Source organism: Cornus florida, unplaced genomic scaffold (assembly GCF_030987335.1).
Source record: "Cornus florida cultivar Cherokee Brave unplaced genomic scaffold, ASM3098733v1 CherokeeBrave_3.0.0_Hap2_Chr01, whole genome shotgun sequence".
NCBI lineage: Eukaryota > Viridiplantae > Streptophyta > Magnoliopsida > Cornales > Cornaceae > Cornus > Cornus florida.
Window position 1 is genome coordinate 21,278,023 of NW_026775571.1, and position 14,037 is coordinate 21,292,059.

Below are 14,037 nucleotides of genomic sequence, written 5' to 3' on the forward strand. Positions count from 1 at the left end.
TACTCTGGTTGAGGCTCGTACTTTTTGTTCCTAATGCTCGAGCCCAAATATGAGAGCTCGAGCTTCCTGGGTTTCAACCGAATCAAATCTTCTCCTAATCCTTCCAAAAATGTCCAAAATCAACCCCCAAACTTCTCATCAATTACACAATAACCCCCAAACTCCTTATATTGCAACTCAATCCTCCAAAAGAACCCAAACCCGTGTTATTCAAATCTAAGATTAGATCTGGAATTTCTGCAAGTTTATATGTGGATTCCTGATTAGAATGGATATACTTATGATTAAATCGAAGTTTTTATTCATTTGGATATGATTTTGTGAAAAATTAGTGAATATATATAGAAAATATATAAGTATATATACATATATATATATATATCTATATAAAATGAAGAAAGATTGAGAGGAGATCTTACCTTTTGATGTATATCGAAGCCTGAGATACTAGAGATGATGAATCGAAGAAGATTGAAGAAATTTGGGAGAGAAAGGAGGTAAGAACGAGTGAAGGCATGAGGTTTTCAAGCTCGGCACGAGGGTTTCTATATATATTAAAGTACAAGGGCTCGAGCCTGAAAACTAAGGCTCGACCTTAGCTGCTGAAAACCTTAAAGTTAGCGATGATGGAGGGCTCGAGCTTAGCATGTGCAAGCTCGAGCTTTTGGTAGCTGATGCTCGAGCTTTAAAGTGGAAGCTTAAGCTTTGAGACAAAATTTTGTATTTTTGTATTTTTTTCCAATTTTTATTTTCTTTTTCTTGATAAACCTAACCTAAACTAAACTATAACTAAAATAACAATAAAAATAACTAAAACCTAAAAATTAATGCAAGAATAAAAATAAAAATAAACTACGGTACAACATACAACTGCTAAGTTTAATGTCGATAGCTCGACAATATGTTAAGTTTAACGTCGATAGCTCGACAAAAACAGATGTCTCTAGTCCAAGTAAATAGGATCATGAAGTTCTACTGCCTCCACTATGCCTCTCTACATATTACCCTCTATATAGGGTTCAAGTCTCTGTCTATTAACTTTGGACAATTGTCCAGTCTTGCAATCTCGTATCTCTATTGGACCATAAGGTGTAACAGAAATAACCATGTATGAACCTTCCCAACGTGACTTCAGCTTGCCAGGAAAATGTTTCAGTTGTGTTTAAAACAACCAAACCTTCTTCCCAGGCTCAAAAGTCTTACGCAAGATATGCTTGTCATAAAATGCCTTAGTCTTTGATTTGTAAACCTTAGCACTCTCATAAGTATCATTATGTAATTCTTCGAGCTCAATTAGTTGAAGCTTCTTGTTAGAACTAGCAGAGCTTATATCAAAATTGAGCTTTTTTATGGCCAAAAAAGCTCTGTGTTCTAACTCTATAGGAAGAAGGCACCCTTTACCAAAGACGAGACGGTAAGGTGACATACCAATCAGGGTTTTAAAAACTGTTCGGTAAGCCCATAAAGTATCATTTAGTCGTAATGACCAATCTTTACGATTTGGCTTAACTATTTTTTCAAGAATTCTCTTAATCTCATGATTGGATATTTCAACTTGGCCACTTGTTTGGGGATGATAGGGAGTAGCAACTTTATGAGTGATGAAGTATCTTTGTACCAAAGTATGGAAATACTTATTATAGAATTGAGCACCCCTATCACTAATAATAGCTCGTGTCGTACCAAACCGACTAAAAATGTTCATTTGAATGAACTTAACCATGACTGCGTGATCGGCGGTTTTAGTAGTGTTGGTCTCTCCTTGGAGTGTCGCTACATCACAAGCTTAAGAGTGTGTGAATTTTATAAGGCGAGGGCTAAGAGTTTTACATTTATAAAAGCCACTACTACCTTTCACTATAAATATAGCTAGGGCGAGTAGGGATCGTCCCAAGGGATTGGAGTCGTACTTGATTGTGGAATTGTAATTAGGGTTAGTAGGTCGAATGATCAAACAAATGGTTGGTTGGTTAATTAAACTAGAGAACAACTAAATTAAACTAAGTAATTGAATATAACAAAGAGTAAGCAAGAGAGAGAGAGAGATCTTGGGGTTTAGAGGTCACCACCAAGCAATGCTTTTCTACACTTCCAACTAGTGACTAATGAGGGTAAATTGTGTTGCAATATTTGTGTGTGTGTGTTTGGTTGATTCGATTAGCAAGGGTGACCAATTAAGTATACATTGTCTAATCAACATGTGAAAAACACAATATATCTAGTAATTAAGTATATATTGTCTAAATAGCACGTGAAAAGCACAACATATCTAGCAAGTCATTAATCCTATCATTAAGCTCACAAGCCAAATACACCACAAGGTTAGAGACATATGCTACTTGCATTCAAAAGTATAGAACATCAAACAACTAGCATGGATTGTCCTCTTATCTAACAACTATGCTATCACTACACTACAATTAAACTAATGACATGAAATTAAACTAAGTAAGCTAAGGGAGAGGCATAATCCATCAAGAAATGAGCATGGACCATCTAGAAAATCACAAGAGCATTATTTTAAGTACAATGTTTTGACAATCCCTAAATCCATAGCATTAATACACATAGACATGCATCAATTACACAAGAGAAAGAGGCCAACACATGAAAATCTATTCTAGCATACATAGACATATGGATAGAATGAAATAATCAATTGGAAGCATTAAACCACATAAATCATTGAATAAACAAGATCTATATATATATCAAAATGTCAAAACATTAATTACAACACTAATCCCTCAATAATACACAAGATTAAGATATAGAAAGCATTCTTGGGGCTAACTCTAGCCCCAAGAGGATGTCTAGCCACTCATGGTGATGATGCTCCAACCCTCAAGGGCTAATTCCATGGTTGAAATTTGCTCCTTGTTGAGGAAGAGTCTCCTATGGTGTCTCTAGCCTCCTCCTCCTCTAAGCTTCCTCTCCAAGAGATGATAAAAAAAATAATATTGGCTTTCCTTGTAAAAAGCAATCCTTATCCTTATATAGGTAGGTCAAAATGACACCCAAAGTGAGCTGGGGTCGTGCACACAATATTCCCTAATGATTGGATAAAGGACAACTTTCAGTGAGATGGAATTTTAACTTTTTCGCACTGGAGGAAGTTCGATTGATCGAACTGGCTGAGATCTATCAAACTTAGGCTGGATTGATCCAACTGGTTGAGCTTTTTGGGAAAAGACAAATCTGAGATATTTTGGAGAGATATTTATGGGAAAAGGACAAAAGTGGTTAGTGGGTGGTACAGCTGTGGATTGGATCAATCATTTGAATAAGGACAAAAGTGTTCGATCGATCGAAGGATGGTGTTGGATTGATTGAACTTTTGGGACTTTATGCTTTTGGGTCTAGGCTTAGATCTATCTTGAAGTGCTGAGATCGATCATTGTTCGATCGATCGAACCTTGAACTTGGATCGATCGAACTTTTGCTGCTTGTCACCTTTGGCTTCATTTGCTTCTTTCTTTCTCCACTTTGCTCTTTTCTTTGTTTAATCCCAGAATTGCTTTAATTAAGCTCTTATTTGGCTAAGTTAGCTTATTTTCGGGATAAGTGCCTGAAAATGGAAATAATACGAAATTAATTTAAAATGGTAAAGCAAGATAGATAAAGGTACTAGAATGCCTAAGCTTAAGGTTTAAATACACACTTTTCAGCGCTCATCATACCCCCAAACTTAAATATTGCTAGTCCCTAGTAATGAACTAGAAAGTAATGAAATGAACAACTATACAACTATAAACTGAAAAACAATAAATGGATAACGCCACTTTCGTAGGGAACACGATTGCACTTAGCACATGCAACAAGCCTTTTAAACCCCTAGGTTACCCCTAGTGGACGAGTGAAGTCTTGTGAGGGTTTCCAGAAATGATACCTACAAACATTAAGCTCATTTTTTCAAAAGAGGCACCAATATTGCAAACAAGCATTGGGAGAAAACTACCTCAAGTATGCAATTTTTCAACCCTTTCCAAGTAATCTTCCAAAATCTCAACATCAAGCAAGCAAATATGGTCCTCCACACATCAAGAAAATGATCATGCAAATTAAAACAACTCTAGAATCCTTTTGAGTGGACCGGCATCAAATGTGTTGCTATCTTAGCCAACTAAAGAATTAATCACATCCTTACCCTCAAACTAGCACACAAATCTAGTACTGATCATCAAGACAAAAAGTGGACATTTTATTAAAGCTTTATTCATCTAGGTGGCTTATTCTTTTCACTCGACTTATTTATTTTTTTAGGATCAAAGATAGAAGTATGGTGCAATATGTTGATCTATTAAACTTTCTAGCGATTCCTGAGGTCGAGCATTAGGTCAATGACTCCCAAACCAGACGGCTTTAGGGCATTAGGCATTCAAATACCCCTACGGACTTATAAGCTCAAATCAACTATGCTACAAATCAAGACAACAACCATCTAATCATTTCCCACTTCTCACCTTTTGGAAGAAGTCTTCACTTTTTATTATTATTATTATTTTTATTTTATTTTTATTTTTAAATTCAATTATTAACCTAAAGTTTGGGCCCTCCACTTTTCGGCGCGAGAAATTCAGTGCTTGATGAGGCTAAAATCCCGGCTACTTAGTGAAGAGGGGTTGTTATCCACCTTTATTAAGAATGAAAGCTTTCAATGCACTACTAGCCCAATTGGGATATAACCAATTCAATAATCAACAAAGCATGTACCCCACAAATGAATGCTAGTGTGCGCCTATGCTAGTGTAGAATTCTAGAATGAATCTTAAAACAATCACAAAATCAGGATGATGTGGACCACAAATGCAAGCAAGATATCAATCTTTCAAAAAATTTACTCCTAAATGGCATCCACACGGCATACAAGGAGTATTGGACTCTCAAGTCAAATAATTTTTAAATTTTAAGCAATATAGTCCTCAAAAGATCAAAATCATAGCTAGATATGGACCAATCATAGAAATATCCCTCAAATACACAAGTCATGCTCAAAATTTTGAATTTAAAACTAACACTATAATGCACCATCCCTCCTAAACTTAAATAGTACAATGCCCTCAATGTGCAAGAGAACAAAGGAAAGAGTATACCAGTGCAACTAAGGCATAGAATGATTGGGACTAAAGGATCTGAAGTGGGTGGCATGGCCCCCCCAAACTTAGGATGAACTGTGGTCCTGAAAATTGGCACTTGGATAAACTTATCAGATAACAACATGGGGTAATCAGTGCACAGTGGACATGCAAGTGTAAATGGGATAAACAGATAAAGAAATGAGAAAGGTATAAGGGTTGTCCTGAAAATTGGGTAGGATTTTCTCACTGAAGTCACTGAGACGCACCTGATGGAATTAAAAGCACAGATGTATCAATAGAAACATACGACATCCATCATAAAGAAAAACAATCATAGAGGGTAATACATCCAGTGTTAAAGCCAACAGACTCGGCTGCAAAAAGAATAGTATCACAAATGTAGCAGACACATAACATAGATAAAGAGCATAAAAAGATAAAGAGACTAGGAGGCTCAGGCAGAGGGAGCTTCCCGGATCTCCCAGGCTAAGTCATCAATGGTAGTCAAGATCTCCGTACGGAGGCGAGAAATGTCAGCTCTAATGGCAGCCATCATATTCAGACGAAGGATACTAATGTCAGCTCTAAGGGCAACCAGCATATCCTCTAGACTCTGAAGGTGCTCCTCTAAGCGACAGATCTGATTATGAGCCTCAGGTGTGGCTGAAGTGGAAGAACTGTCATTCTTAGTCATGGTCTGCAAAAAGGAAATCTTGTAATGGGATTAAGTGCTAGAATAATGAATTGAAGGCACAATAGATAAATGTTTGTCAAATAGTATAGACAATACATATATAACATGAATCTATGCAAGTGATAGGATGTGAAGTATGCTAAGCAATATAAGTATGAAATGCATCCAATGTGGAATATCACAGGCATTGGGCATAGATATAATAGCATGAAGTGAATACAAGATGAATGAAGTGTGTGTATGAGATCTGTGAAATTCGATCGATTAGAAAAAGAAGTGAGATCGATCATAAAAGTTAAATCGATTGAAAATTAGTGAGATCGATCTCACAAGTTCAATTGATCTGGGGCACAAGTTCAATCGATCGAACTGTGTTCTGTGAAAAATGAGAAGTCACAGATCTATGACTGTGGGAACACAGGACGCACACAAACATGTTTGTGGGCCCATCAACACAACAATCATCAATCACAATCACCTAAAATGGCTCACACTCCCAAAAATCAGAGCAACTCATTACAATGGATATGGCATAAAGACGAAAATGGACATATAGACATTAAAGCTTAAAACTTCATCCATGGCCAACAATCATCATGAATAGTGGAACGGATCAAACACTGAAAGCATACTCTTAACAAATAGAGGTGTTAAATCAATAAGATGGTCTCGGATCTTACCTAGAAGCAAAGAGAGGAGAGATGAAATATGAAGAGGAAGAAGATCCAAGAAGAGGGAGAGATCGACACGTGGTTTACTATGGAGATCTCGCCGGAGAGGGAGGAGATGGGTGAGGTTACGGCGGCGTAGGAACTAGGGTTTGGAAATGGGGGAGAATGGGATCTTATCCTCTATTTAAAAACTGTCGCACGTGAGTTTGATCGATCGAACTAGAATTTCAGATCGATCGAACTTGGAATGATTTTTTTTTTTTTTTGGAACAAACAAGAAAATAAAAATGAAAATATTTTTGGATTTTTAAAATTTGAAAACTTAAAACAAAGTCAAATAATGAAATGGAGAATTGAGATCGATCGATCAGACATAGAGCAAAAACATGCAGGTTTTTGGTTCAAAAATTTGGTTAAGTGTTGGAACTTGAAGATCGATCGAACTTGGAAGTTGGATCGATCGAAGAACTTTAGATCGATCTTGGAATGTTTCAAATGATCAGATAGAGAGTTGAAATATGCAGGTTGATGCAGGTCGAAATTTTTTCTAAGTGTTAGATCATGAGATCGATCGAACTTGGAAGTTGGATCTATCGAAGGTCTTTTGATCGATCTAAGAGTTAGTTCGAACGATGGGACAGAGAGGTGATTTGGATGCAGGTTTCTATAGGTCAAAATTTTTTCTAAGTGTTGGATGCAGAGAGGAGTTCGATCGATCGAACTCAAGTTTGAGATCGATCGAACTATGCAGAATGCTCAATAATGACATGAAAGCTCATGCAATCCTCACCAAAGTTCCTTTTAATGCACATGAGAACCAAAAACAAGTATCTAGACTTTGCATGAAATGAAATGAAAGATAAAAATGAGGGAGGAATAGGGTTTTGATGCCCTACGAATGCCTTTGCTAGTCTTTAACGTCTCTAGCAAGACGTTGGACTCTTTTAGCCCGGATCAAAGATCTTGTTATGCATCCCCTCCTTATTGGGGTGATGAATGGTTCTTTGAACTTTTCCCAACAAATGGTTCTTCGAAGAACGTGTTGGTTTAAACTCAAAAGGAGCTTTTGGTTCCTTGTCAATGCAATCTTCTATATGCTCATACACCGAGTCAACTAGATGTGCAGCTTCAAAATGTCTTTGAAAGACTTGACCCTCTATGTAAGGTTTCAATCTTTGACCATTAACCTTGAAAATGTTGCCCTTCTTCAAGTTTTTGATTTCAACCGCCCCATGAGGTGCAATAGAGATGATTTCATAAGGACCTTCCCATTTGGTTCTCAATTTCCCAGGAAAGAGTTTCAGTCTAGAGTTGAAAAACCAAGCTTTTTGACCGGGTTCCAAAGACTTTTTCACAATATGCTTATCATGAAAGGCTTTGGTTTGTTATTTGTAGATTTTGGCATTATCATAGGCATTGTGTCTTAACTCTTCTAACTCACTCAATTGGAGTAACCTATTCTCTCCGGCTTTATCAAGGTAAAAATTGAGCTTTTTAACTGCCCATAGGGCTTTATGCTCTAGCTCAACCAGAAGATGGCAAGGCTTTCCATATACAAGTCTATAAGGAGACATGCCAATGGGAGTCTTGTATGCCATCTGATATGCCCACAAAGCATCATTTAGCTTTCTTGACCAATCCTTCCGGGTGGTGCTAACCATTTTCTCAAGAATATGCTTAATTTCCCGGTTAGACACTTCAACTTGCCCGCTTATTTGAGGATGATAAGGAGTGGCTACCTTATGAGTGATGGAGTACTTAAGAAATAAGTGCCTCAAGAATTGATTGCAAAAATGTTTTCCTCCATCACTTATTATAGCCCTTGGCATACCAAAACGAGCAAAGATATTGGATTTGATAAATTGAATGACAATGGAGTGGTCATTTGTTTTGGTAGCACATGCTTCCACCCACTTGGAAACATAATCAACGGCAAGAAGAATGTATTGAAAACCATAGGATATAGGAAATGGACCCATAAAATCAATGCCCCTTATATCAAAGATCTCAACAATAAGTATATTGGTCAAGGGCATCATATCTTTTCTAGACATTGTTCCCATCTTTTGACACCTCTCACATGATTTGCAAAAATTGTAGGCATCTCTATGAATAGTGGGCTAAAAGTGCCCACTTTGAAGAACTTTCAAGGCGGTCATCTTTGCACTAAAATGCCCACCACATACAAGAGTGTGACAAAACACTAGGACACTTAGAATTTCATTCTCTGGAATGCATCTTCTCATAATTTGATCCGGACAATATCGGTATAAGATAGGGTCTTCCCAATAGTAATTTCGGATGCTGGCAAAGAAACGATTCTTTTCATTCTTTGACCAAGAAGTTGGTAGCTTGCCTACTGCCAAATAATTCACAATGTCGGCAAACCAAGGCATTTTTCCATTAGAAATTTGGAAGAGTTGTTCATCCGGAAAAGAGTCACAGATTGGTAGACTGGAGAAAGGCTCTATCGATAACCTAGAAAGATGATCGGTAACCACATTTTCATTGCCTTTCTTGTCCTTGATTTCAAAATCGAATTCCTGAAGAAGCAAAATCCATCTAATCAGCCTAGGTTTTGTTTCCCTTTTTGACAATAGATGCCTCAAAGCGGCATGATCAGAATAAACGACAACCTTGGACCCTAAGAGATAGGAACGAAATTTGTCAAGAGCATATACTACGGCAAGTAATTCTTTCTCGGTAGTGGAGTAATTCAATTGAGCTCCCGAGAAAGTTTTACTTGCATAGTATATGGCACAAGGAAGCTAACCCACTCTTTGTCCTAAAACTGCCCCCATGGCATAATCAGAAGCATCACACATGATTTCAAATGGCAATGACCAATTGGGAGGTTGCATGATAGGAGCAAATGATAATAATTCACGCAATTTATGAAAAGCGTCTAGGCATGCTTGGTCAAAGACAAAAGGAGTTTCCTTGGCAAGAAAATTGCACAAGGGTCGAGCAATTTTGCTAAAGTCTTTGATAAAACGGTGGTAAAAGCCAGCATGACCTAGAAAGGAGCGAACCTCTCTCACCGTTGAAGGTGGAGGCAATTCAGAAATAAGCTCGACCTTCGCTTTATCAACCTTTATTCCTCTTCTTGAGATAATGTGACCTAAAACAATACCTTCTTGAACCATGAAATGGTTCTTTTCCCAGCTAAGCACAAGGTTGGTTTTACGACATCTCTTAAGCACTAGATCTAAGTTTTTGAGGCATACATCAAATGAGGACCCAAAAACAGAAAAATCATCCATGAAGACCTCTAGATACTCTTCCACCATATCTGAGAAAATTGACATTATACACCTTTAGAATGTGGCGGGTGCATTGCACAAACCAAAATGCATCCATTTATAAGCAAATGTGCCAATTGGACATGTAAAAGTGGTTTTCTCTTGGTCTAGTGGGTCGAGGGCTACTTGATTGTACCCCAAAGAGCCATCAAGGAAGCAATAATATTCTTGCCTAGCCAATCTCTCTAGAATTTGATCAATGAATGGCAAAGGGAAGTGATCCTTTCTAGTGGCGGCATTCAATTTGTTGTAATCAATGCATACACGCCATGAATTGGCGGTACGCTTAGAGATTTCCTCACCTTTTGCATTCTCAACCACCATAATCCCCAATTTTTTAGGAACTACTTGAGTTGGACTCACCCATTTACTATCAGAGATTGGGTAAATTATTCCAGCATCCAAGAGTTTGAAAACTTCCTTCTTAACTACTTCCTTCATGTTTGGATTAAGTCTCATTTGGGCATCCCTAAAGGGTTTTACATCATCTTCCATAAGTATGCGATGCATACAAATAGAGGGGCCAATTCCCTTAAGGTCCGCCACACTCCATCCTATGGCTTCCTTATTTTCTATAAGCACACTTGAGAGAGCATCTTCTTGGTCTTTTTCAAGACTTGAAGAAATGATAACCGGAAGATGATAAGCGCCGAATATTGCATATTCAAGCGCCCTTATTTGCGTTAGTTAAGTCCATTATTTGATTATTTTATATAAATTATCTTCATTTGCATGTTTTTATATATTTTCAGGTTTGTTTCCCAAAAAAGGAATAAAGATGATGTTTTGATAAGTTCTTGAATATCAAAGTATGCAATGCTGAAGTTTACAGCCAGGCAGCAGTGGAGTTCTACTTTGCTCATCAGTTTTGACCCAACAAACTTGAGAATTGGACTTCTATTAAAACGGAATAATTAGATCTTTGAATTAGCTTTCCAAATCATTAAATGTTTCTTCATTTGGAGTTTGGAGCAGAGAGTTATGGCCTTTTAACCAAAGGTGCGCAGAACAGCCTGGCTGCAGTGAAGTTCGACTTTGCTCTTCATTTTAGACCTACCAAACTTGAGAATTGAACTTCCATCAAAACATGACGTACTTAGATTTTTGAGTTAGCTTTCCAAATCGTAAAACAGTTCATCATTTGGAGTTCGGAGTAGAGAGTTATAGCCTTTTTTCCGAAGGTGCAAAGAGTTGAGAAACATCCGCGGGCGCCCGCGAGAAACCCGCGGGCGCCCGCCAAAATGGGCAGCGAGCTCGTGTGCCCGTGGGCGCCCGCCGATTTGTAGAGATCTGCTCACCCACTCCATGATTTTGCTCAAATTTGTCCCCTTTGACTAAATGAATGGCTAGACTTCCTTCTAGGGATTTTTGAGCCACGAAATTGGGGATAGATGGAAGGATAAGGTGGATATAATAAGGCATGTATGGTTGTAAGAATGGATATCTCTCATTTTTGTAAGGTTTTAGAGAGAGAAAGGAGGGTTCTTGAGGGTGTGTGTGTTAGGGAGCCCCTAGGTGCGAAAATGGAGGGTGAGGCCTCTTCTTCTCCTTCATTCCTTGCATCCATGGGTAACTAACTCCCTATCTAGGGAGGTGATGAAGCCCTTCATTGTAAGTATGTTCTAGTTTTGATTCTATTTTGGGGAAAATGATGTATTTTTTTGGTTGTTCCATAATCTAGAGCTTGCACTTGATGTAATTAACTGAAATTGATATAAATGATCATGTTGAATCTACTATCTTGTCTTAGAATGTATGTTCTCATGGTTGTATGGCTTGCATTTTTATGGTGACAATGAAGATGAGATTGTGGAATGGTTTTAATGGCATGTTGTTGAGAAATTTGATAGGCCATGGCTTAGGTTCTCCCTTTGATGGTTTATTCTTGATTTTTGGCTTCATGTGCTCTTATCATGTGATTGAAGGCTTGATAATCTCTAACTTAGTGAGCATGTATAAAACTACACCCTAGTTTAGGTAGTTAAGCATGTAAATCTTTGATAGATTATTCTTGCCCATTGATTTCATGAAATTCTTGAAGATAATGTAGCAACCATGTGTAACTACATATCATGGCCACTTATTTATGTTGTTTTTCCCAAATGAATCATATTCTAGCATATTTATGTTGTAGGTGGTGGATTCACTTCCCTAGTCCTCTCTATATTATTTTCATCTCTTTAATTTCCTTACAATTGTAGTTTATGCATAATTTAATTCCAAGTATCAAGTGACCAACCAACAAAACTCTATACACCTTTCATCAAACCAAAAGTGATTTTAGAAAACTTTGGTTGCCATAAACTAGCAATCCCAGTGGTTCGACCTACTCGACCAATAGCCCTATTTTACAATGATTTGTGCTATTGGAAAAAGGGTTGATTTATAATTGTAATCGATCAGTCGATCAATTTTTGGTGCCATTGCCGGGGATTGCAAACGGTTTTGTGACCGAGGTTTTAAAAATTACCTTTAGTTTGATTGTGAATATTTTGTTTTGTGTATAGTTTTTGTTCTTGTGTTTTTGTGTTTTGTGTGTTTCTGTGTGATCCTAGGAACTCAAAACTCGCTAAGGAGAAGCTGAAAATCTGAAATCTTAAGGACTCCTGGTAAGTTTTTTTTAAAGTTCTAGTTTCGACATTGTGAATATCTTGCATGTGGTTAAATTAGAGATAGTTAAATTGTGAAGCCCTGTTCGAGGCTATTTATTGTTTCTGTATATTACAAGCATCGGTCCTTGTCGTGGCCATTTATTTTCTGTCTTGTTGATAATTGAGGAGAAAGGGTTCATTGCATGTGGATGTTTTGGTGAAGGGTTGTTGTGTATCGTGTTTGTGTTGTATATATGTTATGTGTGGAATTTTTTATATGTATCCCAACCAGAGGTTGAATTAGTCCTAAATGGATGGTAATTTTCCTTCAACTCAATTTTACACACTACATGAGTTTTGTACATTTTGCTCTAGTCATACACATCATACAAGAGATTGTCCTCCACCGGGACAATTCTCAAATTTCTATCTAGAGCAACCAATTGAAAATTTCTTTGAACTGGGTAATGATCCATACTTCAATGATTATGACTCGGGTTGGGGAGATCATCAAAACTTCTTGTGGCATGACATGGGAAATTAAGCCTCACAATCTCATGGGCAACATTTTCACGCCAATTTCCAACCCAATGATCATGATTTCTAGCCCTCTTCTCTTTTTCTACTGTCTCAATTGGATGAGTTTATTGCTGCCAACAAACAAATGATGGAGTCTATCAACAAGCAAATGATGGAGTCTAATAAGCAAATATTAGATGACAATGTTAGCATGCAATCCACCACCTATTCTCATTCCCAATCTAGAGTTGAGCTAGATGACCAAATAGCCCAAATTCAACAAATGGTTAATGCTCTAAATCATGAAAAGGAAGAAGAATTTCCAATTGAACTTTTGAGCAATCCAAAAGAAAATTCTATGAATGATGAGTTTACTTCTAGTAACTTTCATCATGAGAATGATCAAGTGGTTATCACATGTGAAAATGATGAAATGGCGGTTGAAGATCAAGTTGTTGCCACACAAAAAAATGAAGAATTTGTGGCTCAAAATGAGGAAAATAATGATGAAGAGATTTTCACTCTTGAAAATCCAAAACAACCCCTAAAGAATCCTTTGCTTGATACACCTCCTTCAATGGAGGATCCTCTAAAAGCTTGCTTGGCTCATTTTAATTGTGAGGATTTTGATGTTGACAATTCTATTTGGGAGGTAAATTCTTTGCTTGATATTCCTTCCCCCATTCACTCTCTTCCTTGGGCAACATCAAATGTATCTCTTTCTTGGGAGCTTGCATCTCCTCCCATTTCCTCACTTAAGTTGTCTCAAACTGTTGAGCTTGAACCACCGGATAAGTGTGAGGAGGATGTTGAAGGTTTGAAGGATAATTTTTTGGGCATTCCCACGCTAAATATAACCCTTCACAAGTCTTTGCTTGTTGTACCCGCACTTTGTCCGCCTTCCCATAATCTAAAACAACCCTATAATCCAAAGTTCCTCATTGAGGATGAATAGTGGGTTGAAGTCTTTCCTTTTCCTCTTTTCATATTTTCTCTTCAAACTCTCTTTCCTCCATTTCTACAGGAACTTTCTTATTTGGGGAAGTATAACGCTCTAGAGAGACTTGGTGTAGGGTAAACCTTACTTTGAGATTCGTAGTTAGATTTTAGTTTGTTTTTCTTTGCATTTTAATTTTTAGATGTTTTGATTTTACTTGACAATTTTAGATTTGATTTCATGAA

At 37.4% G+C, this 14,037-nt stretch overlaps 1 pseudogene; it reads right to left on the reverse strand.

The window, feature by feature from the left end:
• The window catches only part of LOC132269860 (uncharacterized), a 153,484-nt pseudogene extending 145,116 nt beyond the window's left edge, over positions 1-8,368 (reverse strand).
• Positions 8,369-14,037: the final 5,669 nt, after the last annotated feature.